Source organism: Solanum stenotomum, chromosome 2 (genome assembly GCF_019186545.1).
Source record: "Solanum stenotomum isolate F172 chromosome 2, ASM1918654v1, whole genome shotgun sequence".
Classification (NCBI taxonomy): Eukaryota; Viridiplantae; Streptophyta; class Magnoliopsida; order Solanales; family Solanaceae; genus Solanum; species Solanum stenotomum.
In genome coordinates, this window is record NC_064283.1 from 50,943,488 (window position 1) to 50,950,862 (window position 7,375).

The window sequence follows — 7,375 nt, forward strand, 5'->3', positions numbered from 1 at the left end:
TTCTTAATTTGTTTGTTAGTTTATATGTCATATGCAATTATACAGTCCAATTGAGGTATCTAGTGGACTCACTATTCCTGCAAATGACACCTTATGATTTTCAAATTCGTCAAAATTAGTTATACAAAGTAATCCCAAAAATACCAAATGTTATTTGCAGACTGTATACCAAAATATAACTGCAAATATCAAGTCTACATTTATACGAACATTAATTTATACAGACAATAGCTCCACATAAACTACAACTATCAATGAATTATACATATTCAAGTAGAAATTCAACTAAAACTAATATATACAATTTTACAAATCAAAATCACTTTATAACAACTAATTTATACAATAATGAACACAAATAAATTCTTCCAACTATTTATACAATTACTCGCTGAAATAGCTCAATTATACAACTGCAGATATAAAAGTCTACATTTATACGAACACTAACTTATACAAACACTAACTCCACATAGACTACAACTATCAATGCATTATACATATTCAAGTAGCAATTCAAGTAAAACTAATTTATACAATTTTACAAATCAAAATCACTTTGTACAAACTAATTTATATAATAATTAACACAATTCTTCCAACTATTTTATATAATTAATCACTGAAATAGCTCAATTATTCAACTGCAGATATAAAGTCTACATTTATACGAACACTAATTTATACCTAGTTGAACTTTCACAATGTTTACTGTTGTGATAACACCTATCGGAAATAGTTATACATAGGGGGGTACTTGTTAAATTTATTTGTTGATTTGTTTAGGATTACATATATAGTCCAATATCGATTGAAATATCATTTTAAAACTAAACTGAATTACCAACCATGATTATGTATCAATACAACTCAAATAATATTCAAATGGCCAAAGTGAGTCATTATTAAATGTATAAAATCATCATACACAATTCAAATTGAATAACTCCCCGAGGTTGATTTCTACAAGAATACCTATTGCGACCTGCAACTCCACATGTACTGGATGTATTTGTCCCCTTAGAGTCAAATATCTCTCTTGCTGATTGTTGCGAGACTTTTTTCTTGATCTTCTACGAGGCCTTTTGAATATTAGAGGCAGAACTAAATTAGTCATTATGTATCCAGGGATCACCCACTCTGTTTTATCTGGTTATGGTTATATTGAAAAATCATAAGTCTTCAACACTGTTGTCGGTGTGTATAAATTCGAGTAGAACTCATCTGGTCCTAAACTCTTGAACTTCAGAACAACCCAAGCATGTTCACATGATATTTCTTCATACGGAAAGCTTCCACAAGTACACCTTTTCTTCGGAAGACAAACTATATAATTTCTGGCCTTATCATTGACATTATGAACATATTTAGTTGACGGAAAAACGTGCAATATACAAAAATGAAGCAAAACAGATTATTATGTACATATTTATACAAATATATAGAAACCATACCATCAGTCGCGTACTTATTGCTTCATTGATTTTGAGTATCTAATCAAGGGAGTAAATGTGAATGATGCCTCTTTTTTGTTATCACAATTCCATCTGTCGAACATCAGCCTAACTTTCTCCAGAAAATCATAAATTCACAATTCTCTTGCTGAAACTAATGTTGCATTTATACTTTCTGTGATATTCGATATCATTGACCAACTGCGATGAACTGGTGCATAAATCCTAGACCACTTATCATATCCAACTAACTCCAAGTATTCTTTTACTTGTATATCTACCTTCTCTACTATTTTCATTAGTCTATCTAAATTAGATTGATTGCATGTCTTTGCCATTGTATAGAATACTGGACAAAATTTTTCATGAAATTTTCTATACTTTGTCTGAACATTCTTCCACAAGTGCCACATACAAGCATAGTGTGGCACATCATTATACATTTGCGTAACAACCTTTATGATTCTCTCTTTCCTATCAAACATAACACATATATTATTCCTTTCCTATACGAATCTCTTAGTTGTTTAAAAAATCAAGTCCAAGAGGCATCATTCTCTGAATCTAAGGTACCATATGCTAGTGGAAAGATATGTCCTACACATATATATTTATACAGTTACAGAATTGCAGATTATAAGTATATAATATACAAAGAGTTATGTATAACAGTCATTCAGAATTTATATATGTATATATAATATAAAATACATATTTATATACCTGCACCGTCTGTTGTGCTTGCTGCTATAAAAGTTCCATTATAAGGTCCTCGAAGGTGACTCCCATCAACTACAACTACAGGTCGGCAATGGTCAAATCCTTTAATGAAAGGATCCAATGCAACAAATAGGTACAAAAACCTATCTTCATTTGTTTTCTTCAAGTGTATATGGGATCCTGGATATGTAGTATCCAATATATACAAATAATCAGGTAGTTTGCTATACGATCCCCCCGGCATCCCCCTCAAAGAAATCAAAGCCCTTTCTTTAGCCCTCCAAGCCAACATGTAAGTTATATCAACACCAAGATCCAACTTCATATCTTTTTTATGCCAGTAGGTGTGTATTTCCTTTTATGATCTACCAATTTAGGCTTAACAATTCTACCAACTTAATTGCTTGTAACTTGTTGTTGTGAATACACCATATCTTTCAGTGAACATGTATGTTCAGCGTTGAACACTCTTATTCTAAACATTCCTGATTTGTTAATATCTGAGGCCTTCATTAACCAGCCACATTCATCGGAGAAACACACAAGTGTATAACTACACATAAAATAATCAATATATTTAGATAAGTCAAAATTATACACCTAACAAGAGTAGAACAAATTTATACAAATGATGTTACCTGATTGAATTTGACCTCTTTGTTTAAAACTGAAATCGTTTTGCAATTGCATATTGCTCCATCACACACTTTAATGTAGCTTTATTATTGTATACTTGATCTACCTTCACATACTGATGTGATGGATTAGTAATCACCACACTGCAATTCTCTATTTGAAAGGTATCGAGTGGATTTACTATTTCTGCAACTGTCAGTTTCTGCTTTTCAAATTCCTCAAAACCAGTTATACAAAGTGATCCAAAAATACCATGTGTAACACCCCATATCCAAAAACAGACCTTAAAACAAATTTCCAGAAGTTGCAGGTGCAACTCACGAACGCCACTCACGGACCGTAGGGTGACCCACGAACCGTGCTGGTGGTCAGTGGTTCGCATCAGCAACCTCCCCCAGAACCTCAGAGAAAAATTCAGCTAAGTATTGACCCACGACCAGACCTACGGTTCGTAGGTCAGGTCACAGACCGTGGTCTGTGTCTGTGGATTGATGCCTCAAATTTCAGCCTCCAGCACTAATCGACGGTTGACCAGCACGGATCGTCAGTCGATCGACGGTCTGTCAGTCACTCCGACAAAGGTTAAGTCAGGGGATCTTTTGGTCTTTTTCTATTTCGTTGGACCCCTATACTACGTCATTTTAACCCTAAACTACGTGGTTTTGATTAGTTTTAGCCTAGAAACATAACTAGAACTTATCTAAGTCAAATCATTCATCAAAACTTAGAAAGTTAGAACGCTAAAAGGAGAAAGAAGTCAAGAACCCTAGTTCAAGAACACAACAAGTTTCCTCCGATTCCAGCTCGAAAATCAAAGGATTTCTCTGTGGAATTCATCACTAGGTATGTGGGATTTCACTAGTGAGTTCCTTTTGCCCATTAGGTCTCTTAAATTCAGTTAGATTCTTGAATCCCTATTATTAACTAGACCTAGGGTTTCTAGAACTTCAGCAGATTATCATGAACTAGTTAATTTAATGTTCCAAATCAGGAAATCATGTTATTACTAAGTTTCTCTTATGATACGCATAACCCTAGTTGTATATATTCGTTAGTTCATGAAGTATTCATGCTAGGTCAGATTAGTCAGCTATTACAAATATACACATGCTTCAGTTTACTAATGTCACATTATCAGTCATAATTGTTACATTCTTAGTTTGCATGACAGTTTGAGCTATCCAGTATATTACAAAAATTCAGTCTTAATATGTTAATCATTTAATCTATTGAGAGTAGCATAATATCGAGTTGGACTAGGGTCAGTCACCCATATAGTCCCAGAACTACGAGCCACGTAGGTTGTAAGTCCCCTTTGCGGGCATCATATTTAGTGATCATGCCAGCATGCTTCTACACATTTGGCCATGTGTATTGGGTCCTCTCGATGGGGAATATATATCGGACTCCACATTTAGCTTATGTGGTTTTATGTCGGTTATTAGTAGCTCCCACAGTTCAGTCAGACTCTATTGCATTGACCATATTTCAGTACAGTCAGTTAAGTATCAATATGTTATAGAAGTGGTCTTTACATTCAGTTGGTTCAGTATCCAATATCTATATCATGTTTAGTTTATATCCTTGCTTTATTGCTTGTTCAGTTATATGTTATTTTAGCTTTACTCTATCTTGCATGCTTAGTACCTCTCAAGTACTGATGCATCCTCTGCGCTACATCTTCTAGTGATGTAGGTCTAGGCTCTCAGCTTCTAGATCACGCATAGATCGGTTCTCGATCTCTAGCTCCGCAGTATTAGTGGTGAGTCCTCATTCTCCGAGGACAATAGTCATGTTATTTACTGCAGTATTTCAGCCTTTTAGTTTAGGTTTTGCTAGATTTAGCTGGGGTATGTCCCAGCAATTCTAGTTAGTTAGAGGCTATTTTCAGACATAGTTAGATTCATCTTAGTATTTGAGCTTGGTATTTCTCTTTTATTAAAACTCTCAAATTTGATATATTTAGTTTTAGAATGGGTATTCCCCATCATTTTCCTTTCCATGATATTTAAGCTTCCGCATTAGTTATTGTTATCCTTAGTATGCTCATGTCATGCCAGTAGGGTTAGCTTGGGGTCACCTGTGATCCCAGGTCCCTTGTCCGCGTCTCGAGGGTAGCTCGGGGCGTGACAAACTTTATATCAGAGCACTAGTTTAAAGAGTCCTAGGATGTCTGAAAGGCCGCGCTAGGTAGAGTCATTTTCATGGGTGCACTACATCTAATGAGAGGGAGACTACAAAGTGTTTTAGGAAAAATCTTCATTTTCTTGTTACTCGTGTCGTGCGTAAGGTATGATCTAATTCCATTCTAACTCGACATTCTATGTTTCAGTGATCATGCCTCCTCATAGAGCTAATGCCAGGAACGAAAACGCAGCTCCTCCAGTCCCAGATCAAGAAGTTTCAAATGCAGAGTTTCGGAACACCATTCAAATATTGGCTCAGAGTGTGACCAACCAGAACAATCAGTGGATTCCAGTTTCAGCAGGTACTAATGTAGGGTCAGCTACAACCAGAGTGTGAGATTTTGTTAGGATGAATTGGTCAGAGTTCTTAGGATCGTAGATTTGTGAGGATCCCCAGAACTTCATTGATGAGGTCAAGAAGATCTTTGAAGTGATGCAGGTAACTGGGAATGATCGGGTTGAGTTAGCATCTTACCAACTTAAAGATGTGGCTCATATCTGGTATACTCAGTGGAAAGAGAATAGGGGTACAAATGCAACTCCTATCACTTGGGATTGCTTTAGTGAGACATTTTTGGACAGGATCTTCCCAAGAGAGTTAAGAGAGGCAAAAGCTCAGGAATTTATGAACTTAAGGCAAGGTAGCATGACAATCCAAGAGTATGGGCTCAAGTTTACCCAACTCTTGAGGTATGCTCCTCACATGGTTGTTGATTCCAGGGCCCAAATGAATAAGTTCCCTTATGGAGTGTCAGACTTGGTGAAGACGTAGTGTAGAAATGCTATGTTGCTGGAAAATATGAGCATCTCTAGGCTCATGACTCACGCTCAGCAAGTTGAGTTTGATAAGCTTAGGGAATAGGCCAAGGAGAACAAGAAGGCTAGGACTGGGAACTATGACTATTCTCTATAGAAATCGGGTGGTGGTAATCACTCGCAATTTCAATAGAAGTCTTCAACTCCAGCACCTTCATCAACTAGTGTTCCATCCTCCAAATTCTGTAATGATCAGAAGGGTAGGGCATCAAGCTCTAAGCATGGAATGGTAACATTCTTGTTATGCCTCAGTTGATTGTAGAACTAGGGTTGTTTGTTTTCAATTTCCAGACGAACCAGTCTTAGAATGGAAGGGTAGTAGCCTAGTTCCTATAGGCCGATTCATTTCTTACCTTAAGGCCAAAAAGATATCACTAAGGGTTGTCTCTATCATCTAGTTTGGGTTAAGGATTCAAGCTTCGAAACCGCAACTCTTGAGTCAGTTCCCGTAGTCAATGAGTTTCCATAAGATCTTCTCGGAGTTTCTCCTGAAAGGGAAATTGACTTTGGAATTGATCTCCTTTCAGATACCTAACCTATTTATATTCCTCCTTACAGAATGGCTCCAACAGAGCTCAAGGAATTGAAAGGGCAGTTGAAAGACCTTCTAGATAAGGACTTCATCAGACCTAGTATTTCCCCATGGGGTGCACCAGTGTTGTTCGTGAAGAAGAAATATGGTTTTCTGAGAATGTGCATTGACTATAGGCAGTTTAACAAGGTCACAATCAAGAATAAGTATGCCATCCCCATGATTGATAACTTGTTTGACCAACTTCAGGGTGCTAGTCATTTCTCAAAGATAGACCTCAGATCGGATTATCATCAACTCAATAGTGACATTCCAAAAACTGCCTTCAGAACTCGATATGGTCATTATGTATTTGTAGTTATGTCATTTGGCCTAACCAATGCTCCTGCAGCTTTCATGGATTTGATGAGCAGAGTGTTCAAGCAGTAGTTGGACTTGTTCGTTATCGTCTTTATTGATGATATCCTCATTTATTCTAGGAATGAGGAAAATTTTAGGGTTGTACTGCAAACTCTCCAAGATCGTCAGTTATTCGCTAAGTTTAGCAAATGTTAATTTTGGTTGCAATGTGTTACTTTCCTTGGTCACATTGTGTCTAGCGAAGGGATCCAAATGGATTCTCAGAAGATAGAAGCAGTGAAACAATGGCACAGACCTATCTCTCCTACATATATCAGAAGTTTCTTGGGTCTAGCGGGTTATTACAGAAGGTTCGTGGAAGGATTTTCATCCATAGCCTCTCCATTGACTAAGTTAACTCAGAAAAAAGTTAAGTCCCAGTGGTCAGATAATTGTGAGAAAAGCTTCGCAGAATTGAAAACTAGGTTGACTACAACTCCTATTTTGACTCTACTAGAGGGTTCAAACGGTTATGTTATCTACTATGATGCATCCAGAGTCAACCTAGGTTGTGTGTTGATGCAGCAAGGTAAAGTTATAACTTATACTGCTAGACAACTTACAGTGCATGAGAAGAACTATCCAACTCATGACCTCGAGCTAGCAACAGTGGTGTTTGCACTTAAGATTTG

The 7,375-nt window shown here is 36.6% G+C and overlaps 1 pseudogene; it reads right to left on the reverse strand.

Moving 5' to 3' along the window:
* Positions 1-1,588: 1,588 nt before the first annotated feature.
* LOC125856069 (uncharacterized) lies at positions 1,589-2,687 on the reverse strand (annotated as a pseudogene).
* Positions 2,688-7,375: the final 4,688 nt, after the last annotated feature.